Here is a 13,044-nt window from a genome sequence, read left to right on the forward strand (position 1 = left end):
TCCATTGCTCTTCACTCCTTCCTGGGTTCTCCTAGGTGGATGCTTCAGGTTTCCTCTTTGCGACCCTGCTCCCTTCTCAGGCCTCTCCACGAGGGTCTTCTGGTAGATTTCACCTTTCTGGGTGGGTTGGGTATTCGTGGGTCTACAAGGTAGATTTGGTCTGGTCTTGGCTACGTTTTTCACCCCCTGCCAACACCTGCTATACACAGAGGACAGGGCTCTCCTCTCCCTTGGTGGTACATTTTTGCATTGTGTCATGTAACCCAGTGGCCTTGCACCCATTTCTTAGAGCTTTCAGGGATTTGACATCAGTTTGACTTGCTCTTTGGATGTCGAACAGCTCCATTTTTCTTGTGAAATGTGAGAAGATGGTGCAAGTGAGACTGCAGTGCCTTGTTGGAATCAGGCCTCCCTGCCCCTGGTAGGGTCTCAGGGATCTTTCATCCAGCACACCACCCCCGCGCCTTCCCTTTGTTTAGGAGGACTCCAGAGAGGCCCACAGTGCGCAGATCCAGTTCCAGAGACACAGAAGGGTGTAATATGTCTTTCCTTTCTGAGAGTGTGGAGTGGACAGTGTGTGGGGATTGTGCAGTGGGGACTGAGGATGAATGGTGCCAGTCTCAGGGTTCCAAGTCCACAAAAGTTTCAGTGAGGAAGGTGACCCTTTACTGTCTCACTCAGATTCGGAGTCCAGGTTCCTTCATTTAGCAATGTCTTCTGTGTGCCCAGCTGCCGGGGATGTGACCATACTTGGAGGGGCTTACTGGCCAGTCAGGAGGTCAGGTTGGCCAATAGATAATGTTTCAGCAAGTTTGCCACTTATTCCCTGCTCTTCCCGCAAGCCATTGTCCCTAGAATGCTCTTCTCTGAGATGCCCGCCCGGCTCATTCCCTCATCTCCACATCTTTACTCAAATATCACCTTATTGAGACCTTCCCTTACTACCCTTTTAGAACACTGCAACCTGCTTCACACACTCTCTGTCCTCCCTATTTTATTTTCTGCATATCACTTACACAACTACCATAGGGCATATGTGAGCTGATTGGTGAGCTTACATAGAGCAGGGAGGTTTGCCTGTTCTATACACTGCTCTTTGTCTCAGCATCTAAGAGGGTGCCAAGCTGATAGCAGTTCCTTAGTAAATACATACTAGCCGAATTAGTAATCTGCCTGAGTCTATCCAGAAGATGGAGGATACTGGTACTTGCATCATAGAGTGGTGAGAGTTAGATGGGAATGATGCCTATGAAGCCCTCAGCACGGTGCCTGGCACAGAGAAAGCGCTGGCTGAATGAAGCCCTTTATAAAGATAACAATAGGATGAGGAGGAGGGGCCGACCCTCCTGGGGTCGGAGGAGGGGGCAGTGGGTCATAACTCACACTTTGTGGGCAGGGGAAGCTGCTTGCACTCTCTGGAAACCCTGAGTCCAGTCTTCCTGGAATGTAGAGCAGGAAAGCAGGAAGCGTTGGATGAAGGGGGCAGGAGATCCCATCTAGAGGAACCTCTTATGAACTGCTCCATTTGTCCTGTAGTAAATGAAAATCCAGGAAGAGATTTTAATTTAGGGGAGAAGAGATCCTGTTTGCACCTTCGCATGGTCACCATGACAAGATGTGTCATGAGAGAGCTGGTTTGGAGCTGGTTGCGGGAGTCTGGGTAGAGTGTGCTAAAGGGCTGACCAAAAGCAGTGCTAGGTGGCTGGAGAACAGGGAGACACTTGGAAAGGCACCGTGCTCAGGGTCCAGGAGCAGGCTGTGGGGTTCGAATCCTGGTACCACGACTTGCTAGCTAGACAATCTTAGGCGGATTACTCAACTCTACAGCTCAAATTCTTCACACCTGTAAAATGTGGATAAAGGTGTCTACATGATCATCACAAGGCTTAACTGGAGTGCCTATATTAACTGTTTCTTGGATATTTGTCCTGCTTATTTTATATTTATTCTTCTTACTAGCTTTTCTTTGAGATATATCAAGCATTTTTTATTTAAATTTTTAAAATTTTTCTTCTTAACCCACAGAACAAAGCATTTTTTTAATTCTAATTTTTCTCTTCAGTTTGTTGATTTTTTTACTCTTCTTTTGTGGTTATCCTTGTAATTTCAACATGCATTTTTGATTTATAAGATTCTAAGAAAAAGGCCAGGCGCGGTGGCTCACTGCTATAATCCCAGCACTTTGGGAGGCTGAGGCAGGTGGATCACCTGAGGTCAGGAGTTCACGACCAGCCTGACCAACATGGTGAAACCCTGTCTCTATTAAAAATACAAAAATTAGCCGGGTGTGGTGGTGGGCACCTGTAATCCCAGCTACTTGGGAGGCTGAGGCAAGAGAATCGCTTGAACCCAGGAGGCGGAGGTTGCAGTGAGCTGAGATCATGCTACTGCACTCCAGCCTGGGTGACAGAGTGAGACTCTGTCCCCCGCCCCCGCCAGCCCCCCCAAAAAAAAGATTCTAGGAAAAATTTGTATTTGTTTACCCCTTGAAGGCCTTTATTTAGGACACAATTCCACTTACCCATTTCCACCTTTTGCTATTTTTGTCTTGCATTCTAATTCTATGCTTATCTACCCTAACTTTATTAGTAATGCTGAGTAGTCAATATTCACTCAGATTTACTGACATATTTACTTTCCATTGCTCATCACTCCTTCAGTCCAGTGTTTAATTGCTTCTGTCTGAGACCATTCTCCTTCAGCCTGAAGAACTCCCTTATTTCTTGTTAAGCCTGTGTCAGCGATGCATTCTCTCCGTTTTATTTGATTGGAAATGCCTTTATTTGGTCTTCTCGAAGGGTGCTTTCACTGGGAACAGAATCCTAGGTTGGAAATTACTTTCTTTCATTTTCACTCCATGGCCTTCTGCCTTTCACTGTTTATGTTCATAAGTCAGCTATCAGTCTTATTACTGTTACTTTGAAGATATGTTTTGTTGTTGTTGTTGTTGTTGTTTTTCTGACTGCTTTCAAGATGCTTCTCATTGGTTTCCATCAGTTTTATTAGGATGGTGTTTTGTTTTGTTTTTATCCTTCATAAATCAAACTTGAAACTTCTCAGGTGTTATTGCTTTAAATATTGCTTCTGACCCATTTTTTTTCTTTGCCCTCTCCTAAGACTCCAATTTCATGTATCTTAGACTTCCACCATGTCTCAAATATTCCTTTCACTGTTTTTTGCATTTCCTATTCTTTTTGATCCCCATACCTCAGTCTGGATAGTTTCTACTGAATGAATCTTTTCAGCTCTGTCTAGTCTTGCCAGATTAAATAAAGGACATCTCATTAAAGTTGAATTTTAGATAAATTGTGAATAATTTTTTAGTGCATGTCCAAAATTTTGAATGAGCATACTTATATGAAAAATTATTTGTTGTTAATCTAAAATTCTAATTTAACTGGACATCTGTTTTTATTTGCCAGTTCTGTCCATCTTAGCTAAGTCTAATCTGCTATTAAATCCACCTAATTGTATTCTTAATTTTGGTTACAGTGTTTTCAATTCTAGAATTTGCATTAGCTCTTCAGAGACTCTAGGTCTCTGGTTAAATTCTTCATTTGATTGTCTATTTTCTTAAACATATTAGTTATTTTAAAGCTTGGATCTGATAACACTAGTATCTAGTCACATGTGAACTTCTTTCTATTGTCTTTTTTTTTTCTTTTGTTCTACTTCTTGGTGTGCTTTTTGATTAATGCTAGGCAGTGTGTAGGAAAAAATGTGTAGGCTCTGGCTGGTGATATTTGCCTCCAGAGAGAATTCACCCTATTTCCTGGTCGGCAGCTAGGGACTGAGTGGACTCAAAGTTGGGCTGTGGTTGTTCTAAGACTCTGCTGCTTTCAGGTCATCTTAAACAAGAATGAGCATTCATTTAATCATTCAACAATTATTTGTGGATCACCTGCTATGCCAAGCACTGGTCTGGGCTTGGGGTACATCAGTACACCAGACAGGAAAAAAAATCCCTTTCTCAAGTGGAGTTTATCTTCTAGTTCACCTGTCCAGAAATTATTAATAATAATAATAATAATTGACGTTAGCTGGGTGGGACCAGCTTCCAGAAGGAACAGAAACGTGGAGGTAAGTTGGTATTAAAACAGTGTGGAAATACACACCAAAACATGACTCTCTGCTCTCTTCCCAGACCCCAGCCTTCCTATGTTGGTAAATGACATCAACATCCAGTCCAGCTGCTCAGTCCAGAAACTAAGGATCTATCCTTGACTCTGCTTTTCCCCTCAACTCCCTCCTTACATTGAATCCATTCACAAGCCCTGTCCAGTCCTACTTCCACAATTATGTTCTCAATCTGCCTCACTTCTCTTTCTCTCCACTGATAACACCAAGTCCAAGTCACATGATCCCTACCTAGACTGGGCTCCTGTATCTGCCTCTTAAATTTGTCTACTTCTTCAATTCCATCTTTAGTCTGTTCCTGCCCCCATAACAAAACACCTTAGACTGGGTAATATGTAAACAATAAAAATGTATTGCTCATGGTTCTGGAGGCTGGGAAGTCCAAGATCAAGCCGCCAGCAGATTCAGTGTCTGGGGAGGGCCTGTTCCTCATAGATGGCACCTTCCAGCTGTGTCCTCATATGGTGGAAGGGGCAAACAAGCTCCCTCGAACCTTCCCTGTAAGGGCACTTATCCCACTTATGAGGGCTCTGCCCTCATGACCTAACACCTCCTAAGGGTGTTAGGTCACCTCTTAACACAATTTGATGTGTGAATTTGAGCGAGACACCAACATTCAGATTATAGCACCATCTTATGTCACTTTTATTCCACTTTGGGTACAGAACCCACCTTTTAGTGTCTTGAACACAGGGCCTTGGCTGTTTTCCTCTTCCAGAAATGCTCTTCTCCTGGATGGTCACAGAGCAAATTCTTTCTCATCTCAAATGGACCCTTAGAAAGGCCTCCTTGGACCACTATAACCACAGTTACCCTTTCACTCTACAGTCATTCTCTATCTCAGGACCCTCTTTTATCTTGATAGTATTTCTCAGTCTCTGAAATTCGTATTAGTTCATTGGTTTATCATCTGTCTTCCCCCAACTGGAATGTAGTTACTATGAGAGAAAAATTGTTTACCTGCCTTTTCTCTGATATTTGGGTCATTTTGGATACTTTCAGCTATAAGTAACAGAATCTCCAACCAATGTAGGCTTTATTATTTTAATTTTATACTTTTGCATACTGAGTCCCAAACAGAGTAAGTAATCTGTCTAAAAGTCACACAGGAAATAACTGGTAGGTTTGAATATTAACCTAGGCCTGTTTTATTTCAAAGCTTTTATTTTTTCCCACTTATTCCTTCAATACCCTACACTATATTAAATAGGAAAACTTAATAATAAACATATACAGTTGCATTTTGTAATGCAATTACTAGATGGGGAATTCTTCTAGATCGATATAGTCATTTTCTTTGTAATCCCTGAGTGACTTTTACTACAGCAAATTCAGGAAGTGATGCAATGTCTACTTTTTGGTAACAGAATTGAGGAGAGCCTCCTTGGGTTGTTTTTTTACAACTTAAAAATAATTTTAGACTTAGAGAAGGAGTTGCAAAGATAGTTGAGATAATTCCTATATACCTTTCAGCCAACTTCCCCTAATGTCAACAGCTCATACAACTGTAGTAAAATTATCAAAGTCAGAAATTAACATTGGTATAATACTATTAACTACAGATTTTATCTGGATTTCACTAGTTTTTCCACTAATTTTTTTTGTTGTTCTAGAAGTTGATCCCAGATTCCACATTGCATTTAATTAGCCTGTCTCCTCAGTTTCCGCAATCTGTGACAGCTCAGTTTTTCATGACCTTGACTATTTATTTATTTATTTAGAGACAGGGTCTAGCTCTGTTGCCAGGTTGGAGTACAGTAGTGCAGTCATAGCTCACTGCAGTCTTGACCTCCCAGGCTCAAATTCAGCCTCCTTAATTAGCTGGGTCCATAGGTGTGCACCACCATACCCAGCTAATTTTTATTTTTTAGGTAGAGATGGGGTCTCCACATGTTGCCCAGGCTGATCTTGAACTCCTGGGCTCAAGCAATCTCTTCACCTCGGCCTCCCAAAGTTCTGGGATTATAGGCATGAGCCACTGCTGTACCTGGCCAACCTTGACACTTTTGAAGAGCACTAGCCACTTATATAGGATGTCCCTCAATTTGGGGTTTGTCTCATGTTTTCTCACGATTAGATTGAAGTTTTGCATTTTGGGGGGAGAATATCATGAAAGCAATGTGCCCTTCTCCATGCTTCAAAGGAGGCAGCAAGGCATCAATATGTCTTATTACTGATAATATTAACCTTGATCACTTGGTTCAGGTGGGTTTCCCACTGTAAAGGTACTGTTTTTCCCATCATTAATATATATCTTGACAGAGATTCTATTTTTAGACCACACAAATATCCTGTTTCTCCCCAAACATTGACCTGCTAATTTTAGCATCCATCAGTGGACCTTGCCTGCAGCAATTTATATGACTGTGGGATTCTAATGGTGAGAGAAAGACATTTTAAAGGCCTCACTTAATGAGGAGGCCAGAGGCAGGGCAGGTGCAGGGGCTGGCTCCGTCCTTCAGCAGTGTCACCGAGGACCCAGGCTCTTATCCTTCCTGCTGCTGTTCTCAGCATGTTGGCCTTTTGTTCTCACATTTGGCCTTCAGTGGCTGCCATGATTCTGTTAACATGACAACATCCAGCTGAAGAAGATGGGACCTTTCTCTACCTAGGTCCAGAAAGGAAAATATTCCCCAGAACCAACTCTGCTCCCTGAAAATCTTCTCTCAGATCACCTGCTCATGACCAAGTTGCAAGGAAAGCAAACTATCTGGCATTTCTAGCCAGTGCTGGGGGTGGAGGACAGGCTTTGGCCCAGAAGACACTAGAGAATGAGTGATGGGGACACAGTCTACTGGCTCTGCCCCATTGTGTCACCCCCAGTCCCCGAGGCAGTGCCCTGCACCTGCCAACACTCAGTAGATCTTTGTGGAGTGAATGAGGTTGTCAGAGGCTTCTAATCTGCCTAGAGGCTTCTAATCTGCCATTCCCTGCAAGCATCAGGGCTCTTGAATGTGGAATCCAGAGAGGAGAATGACTTGGAGAGTGGATCAGAGGAGTGGTGAGGTCAGTGTGACAACCCTGAGTGATAGAGGTGGGTCCCTGGAAGAGTTCCTGGCTCAAGGACCCCCTTAGCTTCATGGCACCTCTGGCCTGGAAGCTGCCTGTGCCAAAGCCTTGAAAAATCCTTAGAAGGAACCTGCTTGCTAGACCCAACCCTCTCCACTAAAAAGGTTTCCCTGGAGGAACAGGGGAGCTGAAGGGAGGTCTCTGTACACTCAGGACTCTTGCACCGGGGACCTCAGACGCAGCCTGGTAGCTTGTTTGGTAAATAATGACATTGTTATAAATATTTAATAAGTCAAGGGACTGCAGTGCATGAAAAATTGATGTCCCTGTGTGGGAAATGCGGGCTTTTCTCTACGTATGCTCTGGAGGAGGCAGTTAGAGTCTGACGTCTGCTCGGGCTGACACCTGTATTTGTGGTAGGGCTGATGAATGGCTGGAGAAATATTCGCCATGTTTAGGAAACATCAATCCATCATGCTTGAATTTAGGCTGAGGGAGGAATTTGCAGCCATCAATATTCTCCATGTTTATTAAGCAGCGTGCACATTACGTGAGGCAGCAAGTCCTGCACTGGTCCCGGGAGTGGTGCCTCTGGAAAGGGCACGGTGGCTCCTTGATGAATGACTTTAATAAGAAGCAGCTTGGAAGTACCTTCAAGTAAGAAACTAATCACAATAATTAGATGTTTCTTAATCATTTATTTATTTTATAATGTATGCCCTGCCTGCTTCCAGAAAAAGAATGAAAGTGGCTGGCAATGAAAACACATCTACCCAGGATGGTTCAAATGAAGATAAACAGGAGATCAGAAGCCGTATTGGGGGAGTGAATTTTTCTTCATCAACTTTCCTGCTTCCAGCTGAGAATATTGTATTTGCTTTTGCTTCGCGGAGCCACGGGAGCAGATGTAAAGCAGCGGCTGAAGGTGTCGCAGGGACAGGGGATGAGGTGGGAGCATGATGTGACCTGTAGCTTCAGCATCTCAGCACGGGGCTTCCAGCCACATTTGCATTTCATTTATCATCACTCCAAACAAATCTGTGTGTCTGCAGCAGGGTGGCATGAAAAATTAATGCTCCGTGTCAGGCCGAGCTTGTCAGAGTGACAGTGCAGAAAGGGAATAACAAAAGGGTAACATGCATGGTCCTTTCTACTTAACAGCCACTCTCATGTTCCCTGAATGCCTTCTCTTGAGCCTGCGTGTTGGGGCTGATGGAGCAGCCAGACCCTTCTTGTAGGTTGAAGGTGGAGAGCCTGTTTCTGGGCAGTAGCTCAGGCCATGTTTCAGGAGTTTGCTTGGCCTCCCGACCCAGTGAGGGCAGAAGTCACTGTGGTCAGAGTTGGGTGACCAGTCTTTGCTGAGCCATCTTGGACACAGAAGAGGAGAAAGAAGGCAGCCTTCCCAGCCCCAAGGATTCTCAGAAAGTAGGCAAGGGCAGAGATGTTCTAGAGAGGCTGATGTGTAGAATTACCTGGGGGATAGGTGGATAAGAGGCTGGGATGACTTGAGCATCTGTTGCTTCAGAACCTTCTTGAGATGCCAGCCGGGTGCAGTGGCTCATGCCTGTAATCCCAGCACTTTAGGAGGCGGAGGCAGTTGGATCACCTGAGGTCAGGAGTTCAAGACCAGCCTGGCCAACATGGTGAAACCCCATCTCTGCTAAAAATACAAAATTAGCCAGGCATGGTGGCACATGCCTGTAGTCCCAGCTACTCGGGAGGCTGAGGCAGGAGAATCGCTTGAACCCGGGAGGTGGAGGTTGCAGTGAGCGACCCGAGATCGTGCCATTATACTCCAGCCTGGGCAACAAGAGCAAAACTCCCATCTCAAAAAACAAAAAAAGAACCTTCTTGAGAGGTAGATTGATTGGAAGTTTCCCAGCACATGTAGATGCTCAACAAATTTTGGTTTAGTCTGAATCCAATACTGGCTTCTTTCTGACATGGTCACAGCAGTGGAAATAGTCACCTTCTTCCTGCAGCAGGAAGGGTATAGTGATAAAGACTGTGGATTCTGGAGCCAGACTGCCTGGGTTCAAATCCCAGCATCACCACTTCTCAACTGTGTGACCTTGGGCAAATTGTTTCACATCTTTGTGCCTCAGCCTCATATGTGTAAAGTGTGTAGAAAAATGTTTGGTGCTTGGTATTAGTTGAATTCGTGGTTATTATTTCCCTAATCTTCATCCAAGGTGAGTGGATGAGGAAGGGCTGTGGGACTCGGAGACCTAGCCTTAGGCTATGTAGAAAACGTCGTGTGGCTAGAGTTTTGGAGTGTGAGTTAGGAGCTTGTTGACTTGCCAGATGGCTTTGGGAAAAATCGACATCCTCTTCTGTCTTGTTGACCTGTTGAAGAAGAGATACCTCCTGCCTCCCTTCCCTAGCAAGGATCAGCATAAGAGTGATGTTAGGTTTATGAGATGAACCACCTCCATACAAGCCAGGCCAGGCAAGGCACCCTCTTCTTAGGCAGTAGAAAGGAACAAACCTTTTCTGCCCTTTGTGGAAATGTAGTATTATTTCTGAATGTTAATGCACTGGATATCTTCCCTCTTGCACATTAGGATCCCTGAGGAGTTTTTAAAAATTGCTGAAGTCTAGAACACTTACCTAGAGATTCTGATATGACTACTCTAAGATGAGGTCTGGATAGTAGTATATTTTTATGGTTCCCCAAGTGGTTCTGATGTTCAGAGGGGGTTGAGAACCTCTGGTTTAAGGTACTCTGATTATTGCAATATTTAATTCTGGAATACATTTTTTTTCTGTTACACAAGGGAAGAGGTAATGAATGAGTGAGGAGAATCTGCAGGAGGTGTGTGGGCCTGACAGGAGGGATGTGTGCACCTTTGGTATAAGGGCTGTGATGTGATTTTGCGTGGGACGTGGATGAAACTGTGGTAGGAATGGCAAAAGTGGTTCAAAATGGCAGGGGTTTGAGAAAACTTGGGGAGAGCATTCACTGTGCTTTGGGGCTGGATAGGGCATCAGCTTTCCTGCTGTAGCCTGAGAAATAGGAAGTTCTGCGGACATTTAGGCAAGTGTTAAGAGGCTGTATGAGTCTGTTCTCACACTGCTAATAAAGACATACCTGAGACTGGGTAATTTATAAAGAAAAGAGTTTTAATGGACTCACAATTCCACATGGCTGGGGAGGCCTCACAATCATGGTGAAAGGTAAAGGAGGAGCAAAGGTATGTCTTACATGGTGGCAGGCAAGAGAGCGTGTGCAGGGGAATTCCCATTTATAAAACCATCAAATCTCATGAGACTTATTTACTATCACAAGAACAGTATGGGGGAAACCACTCCCATGATTCAGTTATCTCCATCTGACCCCACCCTTCACACGTGGAGATTATTACAATTCAAGGTAAGATTTGGGTGGGGACACAGCCAAACCATATCAGAGGCATTGAGAGATAAATTTGTTTCTTTGGTTTAATTATATATATGTACATATAAAATATAACATATAAAAACATAAATATATATAACTAAACTAGTTATATGTAAAATATATAATTTATATATAAATAAATGTTTTATGTATGATTATATATAACATATATGTGTGTGTGTGTATGTATATATTATATATATACACACATTTTGCTGAAGATCTTGTCCACTGCAGAAGACACTGCTGGTTTTCCTCCATAATCCCTTCTTTTCTACCCTGCTAGAGGCCACATTTCCCAGCCTTGCTGTGGATAGGTATGGTCATGTAACTACATTCTGGCCAGGAAGATGTGAGAGGACTTAATATGTCCAACTTCCAGATCACATCTTTAAAAAGAAGCTGGGCGCCTTTCTCTCCCTCTCTTTCCCCATTCGTGCTGTTGGGGGGAAATGGCAATGCCTGGATCAGCTGCCCAGGACCCAGAAATGGAAGCCACATGTTGGGGAGGTGAGTGCAGTCTCCCAGGTCTGGACTACCTCTGTCTGGGCATGTGAGAGGAAAAAAAAAAAAAAAAAAGCCGATTATTTTATTCAATTTATCATATTATGGGGTCAATACCCAACTCCATTTGGAACTAATTGTGTCATCCTCCCGAATTCTAGGAAGAGGGCGGGAAAAGTAGAAAGAGGAGGGAGAAGAGAATAACGCCAGAAGGAAAGAGTAGAAAGGCTTTTCCCTCCCTTTGTCACCTATTGGATCTGAATCCCAAGTCCCAAGAAAACTTTCCCTGACTCAAAAACCAGGTCAATTCCCCCCGCTCCAACCGCACTATCAAATGCCTTTTTGTTTCCTGCACCCTGATTTACAGCATTGATCACAATTGCCACCTCACACACTTCTTTGGCCCCTGTGTCTCCTGCAGGTGTGCTTCCAGTGGGCTCAGGTTCTAGGTTTGTTGTCCAAAGCCTGCCAGGGCAGGGGGAAAAGGACATGATTCCTTGACCCCTTTGTCCCAGTGCTTCTAGGAAACAGTTTGTAGCCAGACTCCATGCCCTGTTCCTGTGGACAAAACATGGAACTGCAGTTCCAGCAGATGCCATACATTTCATTGTCAATTTCACCTGGCTGCCCATGGTTTTGCTGAAGGTGATTTGCTCATTCATCCAACAAATATTTCATGAACACCTACTAGGCGTCAGCTACAGTATGTTATAGTGTGGAGCAAAAACTGACATGTTCTTTGCCTTTATGTAGCTTACAGTCAGATGAAGAGAAAGATATAAATTGAATAACCTCACTGACCCACATTATTCACAGAGAAGCATTTGTATTTTTCTACTTTGCTCAGGTCTATCAGAAAAATAAGAGAGGAATATTAGCCATCAGCAGGCTTTCTCTTAACCAGGGGGGAGGGAATTTTAGTATCATTTTTATTTTTATGATTTAGGCTTTCCCCTCTGATGGTATAGTGAAGAAGTAAGCTAGCAAAAAGGATTTTACAGACTAGATGATAACTTCAAGCCATGCACCTGACTCTTCCTCTCTTTTAGTCTCCCGTTGAAGTGTCCCAGCTTAAACAAAAGGAAAAGCTCTAAGCCAGTAGTAGAAATAGAAGTGGAGTCTTTCCACGCCTAAAACCACAAAAGGCATCAGTAGCAAGCTCATTGTGGGAGAGGGAATGGCCCACGGAAACCCATTCCCTTGAGAAGATACTTGAATACTTGCCAAGAAAGTGGTAAAATGATTCCCTCACTTCCAACCTCTCTAAACCCCACAGCATCTGTCAGATCAGTAAGGATCAGTAGTGCAGAATGACCAACAGGACAAGTCCTGAGCTGCCAATAGTGGATGGAGGCTCTAGGAGGAGTGGGGATTCCACAGTGATGGCTAGACCTGCACTCAAGCTGTAAAGGCAGAGAATGGGGGTCCTGCTAGGATTAGGACCTTCCAGGCAGTCAGTCGAGAAGAAGTTATGAAAACACTTGGCAGGGGAAAAACGAAATATATCTATAAGTGAAATAAGAGGAGGAGGCTTTTCACAGACTGAAGATAATAATATGTCATAAAGTGAGGAGTATGTTTATCTCAATTTTCTGCAACTAAGGTCAGTTAGATAAACAATCCAAAGATCAAACAACACAGAATTCCCTTCTCTTTGGTCTCAGAATTCATCAACATGAAGAATTGTTAATGAAGCACACTCTCAGCTACTGGCATTGAACTATCCTGACCTTATTTCTGAGAAAAATCTCCATCAGAATAAAAGAAGGGAACTACTGTGAAAACAAGTAACATGTTGTAAAGCCAAGTGACTGCAGTGAGATTTGAAAGGATAAGGCAATGATATAAGCAAAAGCAAGAGACCATGGTATTATCCGAGATGCAAAAGAATTTTTGGAGACACAAAGTATTATTGGAAAAAAATTGAACCGTATAATCAAATGAATGAAAGGCTTTATCAAGAAATTCTTCTAGAACTTAGTAAAAAAAGACAT

The sequence above is a fragment of the Macaca thibetana genome, chromosome 20 (assembly GCF_024542745.1).
Source record: "Macaca thibetana thibetana isolate TM-01 chromosome 20, ASM2454274v1, whole genome shotgun sequence".
Taxonomy (NCBI): Eukaryota; Metazoa; Chordata; class Mammalia; order Primates; family Cercopithecidae; genus Macaca; species Macaca thibetana.